The sequence below is a fragment of the Myotis daubentonii genome, chromosome 3, assembly GCF_963259705.1.
Source record: "Myotis daubentonii chromosome 3, mMyoDau2.1, whole genome shotgun sequence".
NCBI lineage: Eukaryota > Metazoa > Chordata > Mammalia > Chiroptera > Vespertilionidae > Myotis > Myotis daubentonii.
The window spans coordinates 154858339-154879616 of NC_081842.1; positions in this window are offsets into that span (position 1 = coordinate 154858339).

Genomic DNA, 21278 nt, shown 5'->3' on the forward strand with positions numbered 1-21278 from the left:
TATATATAGTATAATCTGTTTAATGATTTATTCTCAGTCTTATGAAGAATGCAGACTAGACACATCTCTGCAGAATTATTTTCCTCCATTGCCCTTGACCAGCTCATTCATCTGTGGCTCCAGGCTCAGTGATTGGCATTAGCAACCACTCAGTGGCATCCAGTCATCTCCTGCCATCTCTTGCCCTAAATGTGTTTGGGTCTGTCCATGGGCCCTCCTGGGGTGGGCACCAGATCGCTGACACTCCCTCTTTGCTGTTGTGACCCCCACCCCACGATCTGTTCTTCACACTGAAACCAGGAAGAACTTGCTGAGATTCAATCTGATAGTGTCACTCCCCTACCTATAACTCTTCTTTGGCTGACCATTGTCTTAATTGTCTTCACCTTGACAAACAATGCCCTACTGAACTAGTAGCAATTCCCTAAGTACATGCAATTCTCTAGTTGTCCCCACCTCTCCCTTCCCCTCTGCTCTCTGTTAATTCAGCCTTCAGGGTCAGATATCCTTGCCTGGGATGGTTTCCCTACCCACTCAGCCTAGGCTGGGTGTCCTTCTTCTGTGATCCCTCAGGACCACATATCATGCTGCATACGTACAGTGATTTCCAACCTGTGTGCCGCAAGAATTTTTATTTAATATATTTTTATCGATTTCAGAGGGGAAGAGAGAGGGAGGGAGAGAGAAACATCAGTGATGAGAGAGAATCATTGATCGGCTGCCTCCTGCATGCCCCACCCTGGGGATCGAGCCCTCAACCCAGGCATGTGGCCTGACCGGGAATCAAACCATGACCCTGTGGTTCATAGGTCAATGCTCAACAACTGAGCCATACCAGCTGGGCTAATTTTTAAAACATGCGATACCTGACTATTTAGTCAGGGACATTGACCTCTTTTCCCTTAGATTGTTAAATAAAAAAATGACAACAGCCAACTGCTGTGAGTGCATCAAAATTATACCTATTTTTTGGTCAGGTTGGCAAAAATATTTTTTTTGGTGGGCTGCAGAATTTTAGGAATTAGTTTATGTGTGCCATGAGATGAAAAAGGTTGAAAATCGCTGCACACACACACACACACACACACACACACACACACATACTGTATTGTGATTGGCTGTTAAGCCCACGAGACTTGAGTTCCTTCAGATCAGGGTCTATGTCTTACTCAATGCTCTATCCTTAGCACCTAGCTTCTGGCCTAACACGACAAGGAAATCAATACATACTTATTGATTGAATGGATTAATGAATGAACAAGTAAATTGCATGGTACCCATGTTTGAATCACAGAAGAGCCATGAAGAATGCATTTCAGTATCTCAGAAAGTCCCCAGTCCTAGCTAGTACCTCTGTTCTAAACTTCATCATCAACCCAGTCACCTAAGGCTCTCCTTTTCCTTTTCTGAGGATTCTGACTCTCTCCTTACCTCCCTCAGGCACACACCTTGGTTGAACCACCTGCCTGGTTTGTAGTTTGGGTTTTCCTTTTTGGAAACTCTTGATCACTCTCAGATTTATAGTCGACACTCCAAGGATTATTTGGGGTCCCCACTTCTTGAGCCCTCTGCAACTTGGGCTCCCACTTTTCCTGGTTAAATTAGAACATCTATTGCTAGGCCGCTGCACCTACTCACCACAATCCTCTAGGCCAGGCCAGGGAGGACTTTTCAAGACTTGTGTTATTATCAACCTGCCGGGCTGGTTACTCTGTTGGCCCCTCTATGCTCATTCTCCACTCTTCTCTGTCCTGCTCTGCGCATCAACTTGGCTTCCTTGCCCGATGGGTTGGATTTAGCTGACACAAGGCACCGGTAGGAGGTAGGAGGCTGAGAGGAGAGTTTCTGGAATGTGTTTCTTTGCTCCTTCCTGCTGGGCTGGGGTTTCGGTTGTGCTGAATTCCTCCATGACCACAGGTCCTGTGGCTGGCTTGTATTCCAGGGCTCCAGCTCTCACCAACTTCTTCTAACATCACTCCCCACCCTGCCCCCTACAGACACTCACATCATTCCCCACCCTGCCCCCTACAGGCACTCACATCATTCCCCACCCTGCCCCCTACAGGCTAGGGGTGGCAATGCTGCCCGCTATGGCAAGTCCCTGGAAGCTCCATCTGCTCTTGCTTGCTCACGTCACCCTGCTCACACCTCTGTAAATAATAATCTCTTGATGAAACTCTTTAATTCACCCCTTGAATGTATTGTCTGTGTCTCCCTGGCACCCTGGCTAGTGAGATCCTCTTCTAGGACAATATAGCATCTTCATTTCACAGCAACTAGAGCTAACATCTCCTGGACTTGTCCATTGCTCTTTTTCACCCATTGTCATTGCCCTCTTTGCCCTGGAATCTAGATTCTAAATATTAAACTAATAATAATAACAGTAAAAGTTATCATTTGAGTTTTTCTTATATGCCAAGCACTGTGCTAAGTGTTCTACATGAATGATTTCATTTAATTCGTATAGCAAGCCCATGAAGCAATCCTGTGAGGCAGGTGTTTTTTTTATTAGTTTCATTTAAAAAATGAAAAACCAGCTCAGCTGATATGGCTCAGGAACCAAGAAGTCACTAGTTTCATTCCTGGTTAGAGCGCAGGCCCAGGTTGTGGACTTGATCCCTAACGGAGGCCGTGCAGGAGGCAGCCAATCGATGACTACTTCTCTCATCAATGTTTCTATCTCTTTATCTCTCTCCTGTCCTCTCTCTCTAAAAATCAATAAAAATACTTTTTAAAAAATAAATAAAATAAAAATGAAAAACCCGCCCTGGCCAGTGTTGCTCAATGGTTGAGTTTCAGCCCTCACACTGAAAGGCTGTGGGTTCGATTCTCCATCAAGGGCATGTACCTGGTTTGCATGTTCAATCTCCAGGCTTGGTTGTCAGGGAGTCTGAAAGAGGCAATCAATCGATGTGTCTCTCTCACATCAATGTTTCTCTCTCTCTCTCTCTCTCCCTTCCTCTCTTCCACTCTAAAAAAATCAGTGGAAACGATGTCCTCAGGTGAGAATTAACACAAAAAACAAGCACACCCTCGCCTCCCCATCTTAGAGAGGTTAAGTAATCTGAAAGATGTCATGCAGCAAATAGACAGCTGATCAGGGGCTTTTGTCTGACTGCTGGGCTCCAAAACTAGCACTTTTATAACTACTAGGGTTTTTGCTCTTGGGGTGACCCCATCACACTGTGGACTCTTTGAGCTCACTGTTGATTTAAACCCCCTCAAATGATAGATGTGGTCTGCCTGGGGCCTGCTGGGAAATCAGTCTGAGGGGAAAAATGGCCCAGGAAACAGCACTGAGATGAGATAGTTCTGCTTGAACAAAGGGGTTGGCAAAGAATCAGACTTTAAAAGGCAATGGTGGCATCTTAGCCAAAGAAAGGGCAGAACAGGCTGCAGGCGAAAAAGCTGTGGGCAGTTTGCATCGCACCCCGGCACGCGATCACCTTCATGCACAGAAAGCTGAGAGCCAGACTTTTGCTTGCATTTTAAACATCAGGACAGCAGACTTGGCCACTGTGGCTGCTGGGAGCCGTTGCAGGGCATCTAGGCCAGGGTCAAAGTCAGCACTGTCTATTCACCACTGACATCTCCAGGGCGAGGCAAAGAAAACATGAGCTGGAGAACACAGAAAGACCACACTTCTTTCTCACATTCCTCTGTTCCCATAAGGCCCCACAGCGATCAAATGAGTCCTTTATTTTGTCACTTACTTGTCCCCCACCCCCAATAAGAGTGAGAAACTTGAGTTCTATACATTTTTGAGCTTCTTTAGATATGTGTGTTTAAAATAATTAACTTTTTCCCTCTACAAAATTACATTTTGGTGGAAATTTTAAAAAATACAGAGAAAAAAATCACCTTCAACCTCATATCCTTAGATAACTTGGAATTGCATTTTGATATGTAATACAGTTTTCAATCTGTGCCAGAGAATTCTGGGCATGTGGGACTGTCCAGTCCGCAGCACCCAAGAGAACACACAGGCAGTGCTCCAGTCCCCACTCGGATTCCACCGTAGCTGTTCCCTTTAACTTCCTCTATGACTGAGGGTTCTGCATAAGATTTTTGAGCCGGGTAACAAGGCAGCTTTAAGAAAGCAAGAAAATGACTTATTTGCATCTTCATTTCTAATGACTTCATAGTATATAAATAGCTCATACTTTTTTAAACCATCCACCCCAAATGGACAAGCTCTGACTTCAGAGAGGTATCAGCAAGGACAATAACATTCAGTCTGAGAGAGTTTCAAACACCTTTCCAATCGCTGTGGCATCTATTTTACTAGAATTAAATCCCAAACTCTCCAGTTCCCAAAGGCTCCTTAAGACTCTCCGTCCTGTTAACAACACCTCAGTTTCCTTCTCCATCAAATATTTGATCAAATTCACCCCAGGAAGAACTATTTAATGAATGCAGCAAGTCTCGAGAGACGTCATTTTGTTCAATTTCATTTTGTTCAATTTCATTTTGTTATAACATTTTTGAGATGCCTAGGAACTTAATGCTTGTTTATATTGATTCACCTAAGATAAAGTTAGTTACATTTTACATGGTTTTGCTTAAAATCACAGAACCTATTGACAACATCGAGCAAGGACTCACTGTCCAATTTTTGCATCCTGAGGATGAACCCCTATATTCAACTACTCTGATGTGTTTTCCTATGAAACATGGGAGTTTTTCTGTGCTCTAAATAACAATGGAGTTCTTAGTGCCAGTGCTAGTTCTACATTATAGGGTTACCTGCAGGAGAAGAAAATGGATTCTCTATATTATGACTATTTTCCCAAGCTCACTTCATTATATGTTCTCTGAAGAGTGAAGATATTGAGGACGTACCATTATGAGTACTTTTCAATAGAGAACTATGATTTTAAAAGCACTACATTTACGAGGTGGTAATTTTGGAAGACAGTATTAAATATATGATGAAGGAGTGAGTCATCATGCCTGTGAGAAGCAGTGAATGCTCTCAACAAAAAGTGCACTTTTAAAGAAGGAAGAGAGCCCAGCTGGCATGGCTGTGGGTGAGCATCGACCTATGAACTAGTAGGTTAGGGTTTGATTACTGTTCAGGGCACAATCCCAGGTGTGGGCTTAATCCCCAGAGTGGGGCGTGCAGGAGGCAGCCGATCAATGATTCTCTCTTAACATTGATGTTTCTCTCTCTCTCTTCCTCTCTGAAATCAATAAAAATATATTTGAAAAAAAAAAAAGAAGAAGAAGGAAGAGAAAGGCTGAGGAGCCAGGGGAGAAAGAAGCCACTGTAGCTGGTCAAGATGCTGTTCCCTTCTTTTTGTACAAATCACAGCAGCTTTTATGAGGCTCAGCCTGCATTTTCTATGAATACCTGGTTAGGATTTAGACACCATCCCCCCACCCCCCAGGTCCTTCCCAGTTAAGATGGTTAAGAGCATTTTTTTTTTTTTGCGGAAGGATAACTTTCAGAACTTTCTTTTTATTTTTGAAGTAGCAACTTCCCAATTCATGTTACCAATTTTAGCAGTTTTGCTTCCACCTATAATTGTGTAGAGACACTTTAAAGCTTTAGTTCATCTTATAACACTACTAAATAGTTCCCCTTTAATCGTTCATGTCAGACACCTATTAACATTTCTTTAAAATTTATAAAACAATTTTGAGCTGTCAGGGAAAAAAGCCTCTTTAAAATTCTAATGATTAACTTGCTGCCTGTTCTCCATGCTAATGTGCTTTCTAGCAGTCACTGCTGTCAAAACTATTTGAACAAGGCTCAATATTCAGAAAGTAATTTTATATTTTTACACATGGGAAACGTTTTCCTACACTCTCCTAGTCTTAAATATGCTGTGTGTCAGCCTCTTCTACTTGTTACAGTTTGCTTTATCTTGAACCCTTCTCAATGTCTGTCATCGGAGGCCGATGACCACCCCCTGGAGGAAATGGGGCAGCCATACACACGCAGTGGTTAAGAGCATGGCTTTGGAATCAGATAGGCCTGGGTCTGAGTCTTAGCATGGCCTCTTCCTAATTATGTGAACTTAAGTTAAAATCTTCTGAACCTCAGGTTCTCCAACTGCTAAACCATAGTAACTATAAATTGTAGCTACACACACACACACACACTGTATGTCTGTTGACATTGTGGCAGTTACTGCCTCTCCTTCATTTACAGGGTGAGACAGCTGAGAGCCATTTCCATCGCTCACAGAAACAACTGGAATGGAGGCTGAAAAGAAGGCAGAGATGGGAGACGGAAGCCATCCAGGCTTGTTATTGTCATTTATGGCATTGGAAATAGTCTAGGTTGGTAGAACTCTCGGACATGGATAAGAACTTATCTAGACGAGGAAATAATGTACAATGTGTTGCAAAATACCATTAGACAAACATTGCCAAGATTCTTTCTTATCCTTACCTAACTACATACTCTCAATTGACTACAAATCAGAGATTTCAAATAGGCACGATGAATGGGTAGTTAATAAGCTATGTGTGAATGTTACTCTGTACCTAACATGTGCTGAAGAGAGTATAATAAGTAGGAGAGCATTCCTGCTGGTACAGTGGAGAGAGGCCCCAGAGGCTGAGGGGAAATCCTGGCTCTATACTATTCACGCTAGGATTTGGGGTGAATGACTTAAACATTCCTCATCTGTTAAATGGGCATAAGAGGAAATATCTCATAGAGGTGCTGTAAATGGGAGACAGATCTTAAAGTACCCATCCCTAGGCCTGGTCCAGAGAAAGCGCTCAAAAAATATTAGTCCCTTCCCCGCAAGAAAGCTTACAGATTTGTGAGGAGAAATAATTAGAAAAGATAGTTCAGGCCTGGCTAGCATATAGTTCAGATACTAAGATGTTAAATGTGATTAAGGGCAGGGAGAGAAGTGGCTGTATCTGGAATGGCGAGTGAAGGCACGTGGAGGGGGCTTAAAATGATGGGGTGAGGAAGGATCACTGGCAAACCCTTCATTTTCTACTCTGAAATGAACGAGAAGCCTGAATTTGGGCACTCGTATTTCCCGAAAGCACGACTCCATCCAGAGCCCTGTTGTTCCTGCTTCAAGACAGAGCAGTGTAGGATGTGAATGTTGAGCAGCGGGCTGGGTGGCCCAACACACTTCAGCGTCCCCTTCAAAGAGTCCGTGTGGGCAGAACCTGTTCAGGACCAAGAGGGAGGCCCCAATCCCGGCTGTGAAAACTGGAGGAGCCCCGCCTGCTGTCACCAGGTTTTTAAACTAGAACCTCATTCTTGTCTTCAATATTTTAGTTTTTTAAAGGAAAGAGCAAGAGTACTTCAGCCCGCTGGCATGGCTCAGTGGTTGAGCGTCAACCTAAGAACCAGGAGGTCACAGTTCGATTCCTGGTCAGGGCACGTGCCCAGGTTGCGGGTTCCATCCCCAGTGTGGGGCGTGCAGGAGGCAGATAATCAGTGGTTCTCTCTCATCATTAATGTTTCTATCTCCCTCTCCCTCTCCCTCTCCCTCTCCCTCTCCCTCTCCCTCTCCCTCTCCCTCTCCCTCTCCCTCTCCCTCTCCCTCTCCCTCTCCCTCTCCCTCTCCCTCTCCCTCTCCCTCTCCCTCTCCCTCTCCCTCTCCCTCTCCCTTCCTCTCTGAAATCAATAAAAATACATGTTAAATTTTTTTTTTAAAAAAAGAGTACTTCAAACAAAACAAAACTCCTGTGCTGTCTCCTTTCGTCTGAAAGTCCCCATCCTCCCTTTGTCTTGCTTGCTTTGGAACCACAAGCATCTCACTGGCAGGTCACAGCGGCCTGAGCACAGACAGCTGCCACCTCTCCTGGTCATGCAGTGCTCTCCTGCCTTCACTTCACTCATGTCCTTGTTCTCACCCCCCTTTTCTCTGACTGCAGCCCAGGAAAAGCTCCCAGGAGGGAAAGAGTCCTAAGAAGCAAACTGAGGACAAGTCAGGCTTCTGAACCTAAACAACGTGTTTACACTCATGTCCTCTGCAAAGGGCTCCTCAAGCCACACATGCATTTCTTTCCTCAGACGACTCTGCAGCAGCCGGACAGTTCTGTTCGTTCCAGGACACCAATGAACCGAGAACTGTGGCCACATATTTCTTTTCCTCCAGAGAGCAAAAATATGAGTGAGAGGGGAAAAATAGCCACAGATATATTCCGGGAGCTTGACACTTGCCAGCCCAGACATGTCCCAGCAGGGCTATCCACAGCCTCAGCCAAGGCCTCTTGCGGGGAGGGGAGGAAGGGGTGGGGGTGGGGGTCCAGCAGCAACAGCTCCCCTGCCTCCTGTGGGAGCCCAGAGCAGTGGGAGGGGCAGGGGCACAGAGGAAGCCCATTCCCTTGGAGGCCCCAGGATCCCCAGCATAAAGGCTTCCTAGGGGCTGGTGAGCAAAGCTAGCAGGTGGTGAGGGAGCACAAAACCCTGCCACTTGGAGCAGCTGGAGGAAGGGCACAGTCTCAACTGTGAAAAGGATTGTTATGGGGGAGAGAGATTAGTTTTGTCCTAAATGAACTTGGTCCAGGGGGTGGATCTAGATTCGGATACCTGTATTCTAAAAGGCCGAGCTTTTCAAAGAAAAGGAAGAAGGGATTTCTCCCGAGTCTGCTGGGTCTTATTTGCACCCAGCTCACAACAGTCCACATGCCGAAACAGCGTATTTTGGGCTGGCATGGGCTGGCATGCTCTGAACTCCATTAGTTCCATTCCCTTGTCACTTCCCCACCTCCTCCAGAATTAGCTACTGTGCTCAGATCCTTGCCTGAGGGCCTACTTCCGGGGAACCCAAACTAGGTTAGGCTTATTTGTTAAACATGGGATCACTTTTTTTTTCAAATTTTGTTAAATGCTGGTTGAATGTCAAAGCATAAATTTCAAGCTGTTAAAAAGATAATTGGCATACGATAAATAGTCTGTGTCAAGGTTTTAATAGTATGTGTTAATTCATTGATGACGGCTGGCAGACTAACAAAGCTGATTCGATGTATATTGTCAGTAGAAAAAGCAATGCTGAAATAAGACTGCTAAATTAGATGTAAAACTGGTTAATGTCCCGCAGGGCAATACCATCATAACCTTTGAGTTATATTATCACTTGGAGGAATAAATGTCATCATAACTTATCGGTTTTCTATAGAGATAAACTCTTACATTATAGACTTTTGAAAGGTCTGGGCCTCTAATAAATTGATCATAGTCAAATGATGTTAGACACTGCCCACATTAGATAGGCTTATTAGAAAATATCTTTGCAAGATCAAAGATCACCCTGTTATCCTTTTACTTATTTCCAAGTTTGAAATCATTTTTCTGAACAACAGGAGAATTTTAAGTAATGGGTGTGTAAGTAACCTATGGCTTAATGAATGCAACATTCTTAGTGATAGTTTAGTAATTTGTGAAATATGTGTGCTTGTAATATATTTTAAAATATTAATTTTACCTATTTGGCACCAAAATGTGCTGTGATGCCATTTTAAAAAATGAGAAATGCTGCACATTTTTAAATGGAATAAAGAAATGATAACATAAATTACCAAAAACAAACTTTCCCTCATGCAAGTGCTTTGTTTTTTTCTGTTTTAATTTTTATTGAGTACCAAGCACTTTTATGAAATTACCTGTAAATTCGAGATCTGGAAACTTGTTACAAATATGTGATTTCCAGATTTTCCTTATTGGCAAAGGGTCTTTGAGAAAACATCAATTATACTAGTGTTTACATAAAGCAACAGGCCTCAAATGGAATCACAGTGCTCCGCCCCATGTCACCAAACCATGATTTAACCACAGTTTCAGCTCTTCCAGAAATCAAATCTTCAATCAGTCAATCAGGAGTCACCTGGTCAGCATTAGTCAGGTAACCTGCCTGATAGGTGCCTGCCATTCTCTGAAAGAACATGACGTGCAATAGTCAATCCACTTTTTTTTCCCCCCTGGCATAATTCCCTTGTTTCTGCTACTTTCTGTCTATAAAAGTCTTTCATTTTGTACAGCTGCCTGGTTCACGACTCACTGAATGAAGTCAATAAAAGATCTCTCTATATTGGTCTTAAAAAATAACACAGGATAGAGATCACCATCCTTTGAAAATTGTACTTTTTTTGGTTTTATCTTAAAGGACTTCTTTAAGACCACAATATCTTTTTCTTCCCCACATCAAATTGTGATTAATGATGTCAAAAGATAAAGATAATAGATTTCTTCCTTCCACTGTACTTTGTTAGAGAGGCCTGAAGGGTTGTTCTTATCAGCTAATGAGACCCAGCGGCCCACTGCAGAGTCTGGTTAAACACTCAATTTGAAAACTCAGGAGAGGTAAGTGACACCAGGCACTTTGGGGTGGAAAAAACCTTTGCATATTATCAGGAATTAAGTGGAGGTAGTTTAAGAGACATTCTCAAAAGGCAGTTCAAATGGGCTTTTCCCTCCCTTGATCTCTTTGAAAGCCAGCAACTGCTGAATGCTGGTCGGAGAAGGGAGCATTCTCTCTTTGTGAATTGAATGACCTGATTTTTATCTCTAGTTGGATTCCAGGAGGAAGCATGATGTCATTCCAACCACTGGCCAGAAAACTTCTTGCTTAATGAGCACTTTGAGCTTACTGGCAGCCAAGAAGGCCTTTGTTGACTGTGCTTAGAAACGGAGGTCAAAGATCCTCTTTCTCTGGCTTTAAGGAACAAAGAGAGGGCTTGCTAACCAGCCCTTGTTCTGCCAGCAAGTTTCAGAGAATGGCAGATGATAGATACAACGGGCTCCCCCAAAGGTTATAAAGGCTAAGAGGTCAAGAGGACAGGAGAGAGAAGGAACAGAAATGCCATAAAAGGTGGGTTTTCTGCCTCCTTCTTATGGTGCACGAGTCATCCCTATCTGACCCCAAGTGGGGGCTGAGTTTCAGCCCAGCGTCCTGTGGCAGGTGTGTGCCAGCCTCCCTGCCCCCATCTCTCACCAACTCTCCCGCTTCCCTCAGCTGTTGGAGCAGTTGCAGCTTGGATGACCTCCACCCACTGGCAGCTGTTAAGATGTATTCTGAGGGTGAAAGCAGATCTCTGGTTACTAACTACTGAGGGCAAGACCAGCAATAGGAGGAGAGGAAATGGGCAGTGTGTTGATTTCTACTTGTGGTGCATTAAAAATTATATATTAGGCAAAAGAGGTTGATTTAGTAAGGAAACACAGGCAAGCCCATTCTCCAATGGGAATAGTGTAAGCCCTCTGATATTTCTTTTTAAAATACAGCTTTATCGAGGTATAGTTGCACAACTTTATGTTTTGGCATATGCATATGCTTGTGAAAATCCATCACCACAATCAGGAGCACCCCCCCTCCCCCCCGCAAGTTTCCTCCTGCCTCTCTGAAGCCCTCTTTTCCATGGCCAGCCATTCCCACACACCCCTTTCCCCATCCCTAGGTGACCACCTGCTTTCTGTCACTAAAGTTTAGTTTGGATTTCCTAGAGTTTTATGTAACTGAAATCATACATTATATACCCTTCTCTCCTTGCTCCCCCCTGCCCCCGCCCAAATCTGGCTTCTTTCATTCAGCTTATTATCCATGTGGTTTTGTATATCAGGACACATGCTTTCACTTCTCTTGAGTACATACCTAGGAATGAAATGGCTGGGTCACATGATATGGGAATTATTTAACTATTTGTTTTAGAATAATTTTTTAAAAGCCTTACTCAGTGATATGCTTATTGGTTTTAGAGAGAGGGGAAGGGAGGGAGGGAGATAGAGGCATTGATGTGAGAGAGAACATAAATTGGTTGCCTTCTGTACATGCTCTGATGACCAGGGATTGAACCTGCAACTGAGGAATGTGCCCCGACCGGGAATTGAACCCCCAACCTTTTGGTGTACGGTTGACTTTCCCAGTACATGGTTGTGTAGAGTACAGAAACACTCCAACCAACTGAGCCACTCTGGCCAGGTATGTTTAACTTTTAAAGAAACTGCCAAACTGCTTCCCAAAGGGGTTGCACTATTTTACATTCCCACCATTGGTGTCTGAAAGTGCTCATCTTTTTAATCTTGGACAGTCTGATAGATACTTGGTAGTATTACACTGTGGTTTTCATCTGCATTTTCCTAATGACTAATGATGATGAACATGTTTTCTTGTGTTTCTTTGCCATGTATATATCTTTTTGGTGAATGGTTTGTTCAGATCTTTTATCGATTTTTTTAAAAAATAAATCTTTATTGTTCAGATTATTATAGTTGTTCCTCTTTTTCCCCCCCATAGCTCCCCTTTACCCAGTTCCCGCCCCACCCCATGCCCTTACCTCCCGCCCCACTATCCTTGTCCATAGGTGTAAGATTTTTGTCCAATCTCTTTCTGCACCCCCCCACTCTCTCCCCCCCAAGAATTGTCAGTCCACTCCCTTTCTATGCCCCTGATTCTATTATGTTCACCAGTTTATTCTGTTCATCTGATTTTTTTATTCACTTGATTTTTAGATTCACTTGTTGATAGATACACATTTGTTGTCACTTTGTTGTGCATAATTTTTATCTTCTCCTTCCCCTTCTCCTTCCCCTTCTCCTTCCCCTTCTCCTTCCCCTTCTCCTTCTCCTCCTCCTCCTCCTCCTCCTCCTCCTCCTCCTCCTCCTTCTCCTCCTCCTCCTCCTCCTCCTCCTTCTCCTCCTTCTCCTCCTCCTCCTCCTCCCCCTCCTCCCCTCCCCCTCCTCCTCCTCCTCCTCCTCCTCCTCCTCCTCCTCCTCCTCCTCCTCCTCCTCCTCCTTCTTCTTCTTCTTCTTCTTCTTCTTCTTCTTCTTCTTCTTCTTCTTCTTCTTCTTCTTCTTCTTCTTCTTCTTCTTCTCCTTCTTCTTCTTCTTCTTCCTCTTCTTAAAGAATACCCTTCAGCAATTCATATAATACTGGTTTGGTGGTGATGAACTCCTTTAGCTTTTTCTTGTCTGTGAAGCTTTTTATCTGACCTTCAATTCTAAATGATAGCTTTGCTGGGTAGAGTAATCTTGGTTATAGGGTCTTGCTATTCATCACTTTGAATATTTCTTGCCACTCCATTCAGGCCTGCATAGTTTTTGTTGAGAAATCAGCTGACAGTCATAGGGGTACTCCCTTTTAGGTAACTAACTGTTTTTCTCTTGCTACTTTTAAGATTCTCTCTTTGTCTTTTGCCCTTGGCATTTTAAATATGATGAGTCTTGGTGTGGTCCTCTTTGGATTCCTTTTGTTCAGGGTTCTCTGCACTTCCTAGACTTGTAAGTCTATTTCTTTCACCAGGTAGGGGAAGTTTTCTGTTATTATTTCTTCAAATAGGTTTTCAATATTTTGCTCTCTCTCTTCTTTTGGCACCCCCATAATTTGGATGTTGGTACTCTTGAAATTGTCCCAGAGGCTCCTTACACTATCTTCATATTTTTGGATTCTTTTTTCTTTTTGCTTCTCCAGTTGGGTGTTTTTTGCTTCTTCATATTTCAAACCTTTGACTTGATTCTTGGGATCCTCTAGTCTGCTGTTGGAACTCTGTATAATATTCTTTATTTCAGCCAGTGTATGCTTAATTTCTGATTGGTCCTTTTTCATATCCTCGAGGGTCTCACTAAAATCTCAGAGGTTTCTAGAAGATTCTTGAGTAACCTTACAACTGTGGTTTTGAACTGCATATCCAGTAGTTTGGTTTCCTCCATTTCTTTCATTTGTGACCTGTTTCTTTGTCTCCACATTTTGGCTGCTTCCCTGTGTTGATAGAGTGGTCTTGTGTGCTAGGTATCCTATAGGGCCCAGTGGCTCAGCCTCCCTAATTACCTGAGGTGGACACTCTTGGTGCACCCCTTTGTGGAATTTGTGCACAGTCTTGTTGTAGTTAAGCCTTGATTGCTGTTGGTGTCTCTGGGAGGAATTGACCTCCAGGCCAATTGGCTATGAGGACCAGCTGTGTCTACAATGGGAGAGCTGCTGTGCTGGAGACACCCTTATGGAGCAGGACTTGCTTCAATGGGGCTTTGGAGCTCACTGAGTCTGTCCCTTGAGTGTGTCACTTATGGATGTGAAGAATTGCACTCTGGTATGGTCTCACTCTGACCACTGGGTACACTGGCTCTTGGATCTCCAAGGAGGTGCAAAGTCAGCCACTGCCTGAGGCCACCCAGCAGGAGCTACAGAGAGATCTGCAGATTCCTTCTCTTTGCTTGGGGTTTGGAAATTTCCAGATGAGGCCCAGCTGTGAAGCAATCAAGGCTGCTGCTGCCAGGCCATAGGCCTTCTTTTGGAAGCTTTGGAGCTCTCTGACCTAGCTGCAGTTTGTTAGGTTTTAGGTTGCAAAAGGACAGGCCATATATATGCAAAAGCTTCTGCGCACAGGGAATCACCAGGGCAGGGCAAACAGCAATGACTGCCAGTCACCCAGCACGAAGAAGTTCCTGGGTCTCTGTGTCCCTCAGCCCTGTGCAAGAACAATGGTCACTGCAAGCACCTCTGAGAGAAAGCCGCCCTTGTGTTCTGGCCTGATGCCAGACAGTCCCGATCCTCCCCTTATGAGTCTGGGTCCCCAGAGTCTTGCCCAGAACTGGAGTTCAGAACAATTAGGAGCTTGTATCTCCCTCCCAGTTGAGAAAAACAACAGTGCACCCAGTTGCCAGCCCGCTTTGCTCATGCCTCCACACCTCTACACCTCTGCACGTCTGCACCTCCGCACCTCCGCTCCGCCTACCAGTCTCAATGCACTTTTTTCTTTCCTTCTAGTTGTAGAACTTTCACTCTGGCAGCTTTCCCATGGTTCTGAATGATATTTGCTTTTTCTTTTAGTTGTAGTTTTGATATGATTGTGAGAGGCAGCGAGTACAGCTGTTTACCTATGCTGCCATCTTGGTTGTTCTTTCTCTTTTATCCATTTTTTAAATTGGTTGTTCATTTTATAATTTTAAGTTTTGAAAGTACTCTATATATTCTGGATACAAGTCCTTTGTCAGATATGCTATGCAAGTATTTCCTCTCAGTCTGTCTTGTCTTTTCATTCCATTAATAGTGTAATAGTGTCTTTTGAAGAGATTCCTCTTAATTGATGAATTCCAATTTATCAAAATTTCTGGTGGTATTCTAAAAGGTTAGAGCACTATTTAGATATGGAGAGGCACTTGATGTCATTTTAAGTGCCTTCTCAGATGTATGACTTGATTTTTAATTATGGCCTCCTGTTATGTGAAGAGCCAGGGTCCCAGAAAACCTCAGCATGTTGTTTGCTGATTCCAAAGAAATAGCCTGGAGGACTGGCTGTGAAAGACCTGGGTTTGTTAGGACTTACATGCGCACCTGTGTCGGAGGATGGGTGAAGTTTTCCCCCAAGTCCCATCTGGCCTGTGGACAGATCACACTGCAGGGGCAGCTGGCCAGTGAAATTTTACCTCAACCCAGACTTTCCCAGTACATGGTTGTGTAGAGTACAGAAAACAAAGCAAAACAGGGCATGCAGGGGGAGGGGGATGTGCTTGTGCTCAAACTGTATGACATTATATCTCTAGCTTTTCCTCTGCTGTTTACAGTCTGGGCTCACATCCAGAAACAGTTTTTGTTTGGCCATTTTTAAAATTATTATTATTTATTGTATTTTTATTGATTTCAGAGAGGGAGAGAGATAGAAACATCAATAATGAGAGAGAACCACTGATCAGCTGCCTCCTGCACACCCCACACTGGTGACCGAGCCTGCAACCTGGGAATTGACCAGACTGGGAATTGAACCGTGATCTCCTGGTTCATAGGTCTATTCTCAACCACTGAGCGCCGGCTGAGCTGTTTGGCCATTTCTTGACGGAGGAGCTGGCCAGGCTGCAAAGGTCAGTCCCACAGTCTGCTTACCGATGGCCTTCATCATATTCCCACAGGGTGGGAGGGGAGTTGGAAGTTGGGAAGGGCCCATGTCCCCATTTACCATACACCTACCAAGCTCTTTTCTGGTCAAATCTCATTACCAAAACAACCAAATAGCTACAAGATAGCCAGGTTCCAGTGCATGCATACTTATTTCAAGCAAAATTGGATAAAGCAACTTTCAGTACCAGAAGGAAATCTGAACTGAAGCAGAAATGTGTGCTGGTGATATTTTTATAAATGCAGCTCCAGGAAGAGAGAAAGCTGCTGCGGTTCTGGGGGCTGTGGGGAGAGAAGCTTTGTCTTCAACCACAGGAGAGAATAAGAGCCAGAAAATTAGGCCCAAATCGTCCATGAACCAGGGGTAAAAAGAATTCAGCTCTGTCACTGGGGCAGAAGTGAGCATTAGCTACCTTCACATTTTAGCAGGAGAAATTTTCCACATGCCTCTATAGGAAGCCAGAGCCTTACTAATTATAAATTATTTATAATTTACATAAAGGACCATGCCTAGACCCAAATAATAAAATTAATGGTTAACATTTGCGTGTTTAAGCTTGCTAGAGTTCAATGCTTTATCATAGTATCTCATGTAGCCTCTGGACAACCCAGAGGTGGGTGCTGTCACGTCTCATCCTATATAATAAAGAGGTAATATGCAAATTAACCCTCACACCCTCACAAGATGGCTGCCTACAACCAGGCCGTCAGGGGGGTTAGTGAGGGACAACCAAAGGACTGAACAGCAGGCTGCATGGGGCAACCAGGCCGGCAGGGGGGGCGCAGTTAGGAGTGTCCAGGCCAGAAAGGGGGGGCAGTGAGGTGTGATCAGACCGGCAAGGGCAGGGGGCAGTTAGGGGCAACCAGGCAGGCAGGCAGGTGAGCAATTAGGAGCCAGCGGTCCAGGATTGTGAGAGGGATGTCTGACTGCCGGTTTAGGCATGATCCCCAGGACTGGGCCTAAACCGGCAGTTGGACATCCCTTAAGGGGTCCTGGATCGGAGAGGGTGCAGGCTGGGCTGAGGGGACCCCCAACCCTCCGTGCACGAATTTCATGCACCGGGCCTCTAGTTTTATAGATAAGGAAATGAAAGCACAGAAGGGTTAAGTGAGCAATAAAGCCAGACAGTTCTGAATGTAGGGTCTATGCTCTAATGCAGTGGTTCTCAACCTTCCTAATGACGCGACCCTTTAATACAGTTCTTCATGTTGTGGTGACCCCCAATCATAAAATTATTTTTGTTGCTACTTCATAACTGTAATTTTGCTACTGTTATGAATCGTAATGTAAATATCTGATATGTAGGATGTATTTTCATTGTTACAAATTGAACATAATTAAAGCATAGTGATTAATCACAAAACAATATATAATTATATATATGTTTTCTGATGGTCTTAGGCAACCCCTGTGAAAGGGTCATTCCAGCCCTAAAGGGGTCGTGACCCACAGGTTGAGAACTGCTGCTCTAAGGCCACTTTTTCTTGGCACCTACATAATTTGACTCTTTCACCTCAATGAGTGGTCTTTTAGTGAACTGTTTCTTCTTTATTTTAGTCCACTTTCTATTTAAGTCAACTCAATTAGGGAAGAGAAAGAGGTCACAGAGGATGAATAAGAGCAAAATGCCGAGCCTAGCACAGTGACAGAGCTGAATTCTTTTTACCCCTGGTTCATGGATGATTTGGGCCTAATTTTCTGGCTCTTATTCTCTCCTGTGGTTGAAGACAAAATGCTTAGTGCCCTTGCAGTGTCCCCACCCTCAGCCCCAAGCCCCTCCAGTCTGGCATAGTGAGCCCCAGTTAATAGAGTGTCTACCCGCTAGACTGGAAGCCTCTGAGGGTGAGGACTATCTTATTAGTGCTAGGGCTTAGTCTGTTCTGCTAACTTTGGGTTTAGTTTATTTTTATTTTTCTTGTCTTTGAGGTATAAAGTTAGGTTGTTGATTTGAGATTTTTCTTCTCCTTTAATGTAGACATTTATTACTATAAAACTCCATCTTAGTACTGCTTTTTCTGCATCCCATAGGTTTTGGTATATTGTGGTTTTGTTTTCATTTTTCTCAAAACATTTTCTAATTTCCCTTGTGATTTCTTCTCTGATCCACTGGTTGTTCAAGTACATATTGTTCAATTTCCACATTTTGTGAATTTTTGAGTTTTGCTTCTGCTATTGATTTCTAGTTCTATTCCATTGTGGTCAGAAAAGATTCTTGGTATGATTTTAGTCTTCTTAAATGTGTTAAGACTTGTTTTGTGGCCTAACATCTGATCCATCATGGAGAATGTTCCTTGTGCAATTGAGAAGAATGTGCACTCTGCTGTTGTTGGGTGGAGTGTTATGTCTGTTAAGTTCAAATTGGTATTTTCTGTTGTTCAAGTTTTCTGTTTCTTTATTGACCTTCTCTTTGATTAATCTGTCTATATTGAAAGTGGGGTATTGAAATGGCCTTCAATTGCATACAAAAACTTTTTACATCTCTCCCTAGCTTTATATTATCAATATCATAAATCACATCCTTTTTGCCGTAACCGGTTTGGCTCAGTGGATAGAGCATTGGCCTGCGGACTGAAGGGTCCCAGGTTCGATTCCAGTCAAGGGCATGTACCTTGGTTGCGAGCACATCCCCAGTAGAGGGTGTGCAGGAGGCAGCTGATCGATGTTTCTCTCTCATCGATGTTTCTCTCTCATCGATGTTTCTAACTCTCTATCCCTCTCCCTTCCTCTCTGCAAAAAATCAATAAAATATATTTTTTAAAAAATAAATAAATAAATCACATCCTTTTAAAATTTGTATCAGTTTACTAATTTTATAACTATGGTTATTTTTATGCTTCTATATTTTATTTTATTTTATTTTATTTTAATTAAATCTTTATTGTTCATATTATTACATTTGTTCCTTTTTTCCCCCCCCATAACTCCCCTCCTCCCAGTTCCCGCCCTACCCTCCGCCCTCACTCCCCACCCACTGTCCTCATCCATAGGTGCACGATTTTTGTCCAGTCTCTTCCCACATCTCCCACACCCCTTTCCCCCCCAAGAATAGTCAGTCCATTCCCTTTCTATGTCCCTGATTCTATTATAATCAACAGTTTATTCTGTTCATCAGATTATTTATTCACTTGATTCTTAGATTCACTTGTTGATAGATGCATATTTGTTGTTCATAATTTGTATCTTTACCTTTTTCTTCCTCTTCCTCTTCTTAAAGGATACCTTTCAGCATTTCATATAATCCTGGTTTGGTGGTGATGAACTCCTTTAGCTTTTCCTTATCTGTGAAGCTCTTTATCTGACCTTCCGTTCTGAATGATAGCTTTGCTGGATAAAGTAATCTTGGTTGTAGGTTCTTGGTATTCATCACTTTGAATATTTCTTGCCACTCCCTTCTGGCCTGCAAAGTTTCTGTTGAGAAATCAGCTGACAGTCGTATGGGTATTCCCTTGTAGGTAACTGAGTTTCTTTCTCTTGCTGTTTTTAAGATTCTCTCTTTATCTTTTGCTCTTGGCATTTTAATGATGATGTGTCTTGGTGTGGTCCTCTTTGGATTCCTTTTGTTTGGGGTTCTCCGCGCTTCTTGGACCTGTAAGTCCATTTCTTTCACCAGGTGGGGGAAGTTTTCTGTCATTATTTCTTCAAATAGGTTTTCAATATCTTGCTCTCTCTCATCTTCTGGCACCCCTATAATTCTGATGTTGGTACGCTTGAAGCTGTCCCAGAGGCTCCTTACACTATCCTCGCATTTTTGGATTCTTTTTTCATTTTGCTTTTCCGGTTGGATGTTTTTTGCTTCCTCGCATTTCAAATCATTGACTTGATTCTTGCGCTCCTCTGGTCTGCTGTCGGGCGTCTGTATAATATTCGTTATTTCAGTCCGTGTGTGCTTAATTTCTAGTTGGTTCCCCAATATAAGATCGAGGGTCTTATTAGTTTTCGTGTAGATCTCATTAAGTTTATCGGCAGCTTCTAAACAGTTCTTGAGAGACCTTAAAAGTGTGGTTCTGAACTCTATTTCTTCCATTGACAATTTTGTCCTGTTTCTTTGTCTCCACATTTTGTTATGCTTCCTTGGTGCACCCCCTAGTGGTCTTTGTTCGCAGTCTTATAGATAAATCTTGATTGCTGTAGCTAATTCCAGGGAGGGTTTGACCTCCAGGCCAAGTGGCTATGAGAATCAGCTGTGTCAGCGGTGAGAGAACTTCTGTCCTCTAGGGAGGTGCTAATCTAGCCTTTGCCTGAGGCTATCCGGCAAATGCCTGTGTGCAGGGCTTGGGCGGGGCGGGTCGAACAGGATCAACAGCGTGGGCCGGAGAGAGCAGTTATGGCGGCTCTCAGTCCTGTCCCAAGGGGCTCTGCCTCTCTGAGTCCCAGCACCCGCTGCAAAGCTCGGAGAGAAAGCTGCACTCGCTCTGACCGAAGCCAGACAGTCCCGCTTCTCCCGCCTGAGTCTGGGTCCCTGAAGACTCGCCCGGATCTGGAGCTCAGAGTCTGCGACTCCCTCCCGATTGAAAACAACAACCGCGCCCTCCGCCGCCAGCCCGCTCCGCGCACTCCGCACCTCAGAATTTGACTTCAGCACTGCGCCTCCTCTGAGTGTCCGTATGCGTTTCTCTTTCCTCCTAGTTGTAGGACTTCCACTCAGCCAGCGCCCCTGTGGTTCTGGGTGATGTCCCTTCCGTTTTTTGGTTTCACTTTTGAAGTAGTTGTTCAAAGCAGCAAACTCCGGCATTAACCTATGCCGCCATCTTGGTTCTCTGCTTCTATATTTTAAATTCTATAGCTAAATTATTTCAGTATTATAATATTCTGTATTTTTATGTACATATTTACCTTTACCGAAGAGTTTTATATTGTCATATGCTTTTGTGTTGCTGTTTAGCATCCTTTAGTTCCAACGTGAAGGACTCCATTTAGCAATTCTTGTAAAGAAAGTTCCAGTGATAATGAACCCCCCCAGCTTTTGTTTACCTGGGAAGACCTTTATTTCTCCTTCATTTTTGAAGGGCACTTTGCTAAATATAGTATGTTGGGTTGGCGGGTTTTTTTGTTTTTTTTTTTAGGTTTTCCTTTCTTTTAGCACTTTAAATATATCAATCTAGCCCCTTCTGACCTGGAATAGTTCTGCTGAGAAATCTGCTAACACTCTTGTAGGAGTTCCCTTGTAACTGATGAGTTGCTTTCTCATCACATATAAGGAACCTTTTAGATGAACAAAAGCTGAATGGGTTCATCATTACTAGACTTACTGAGGCCGTTAAAATGAAACAGCTTTTCTTACCCATTTCAATGTGGCTGACTGTTCTTGGCTTTGAACTTGCCTGGGGTACTATGACTTCCAAACTGGTTTCTGGAATTCACATAAAGCTTTTTGGCTGTACATTGTTGTTAAGTTGGTGTCTCTAGGGGGGAACAAGCCCTAGGGCTTCCTATTCTGCCATCTTGCACTGTCACTCCATAACTTATTCAGT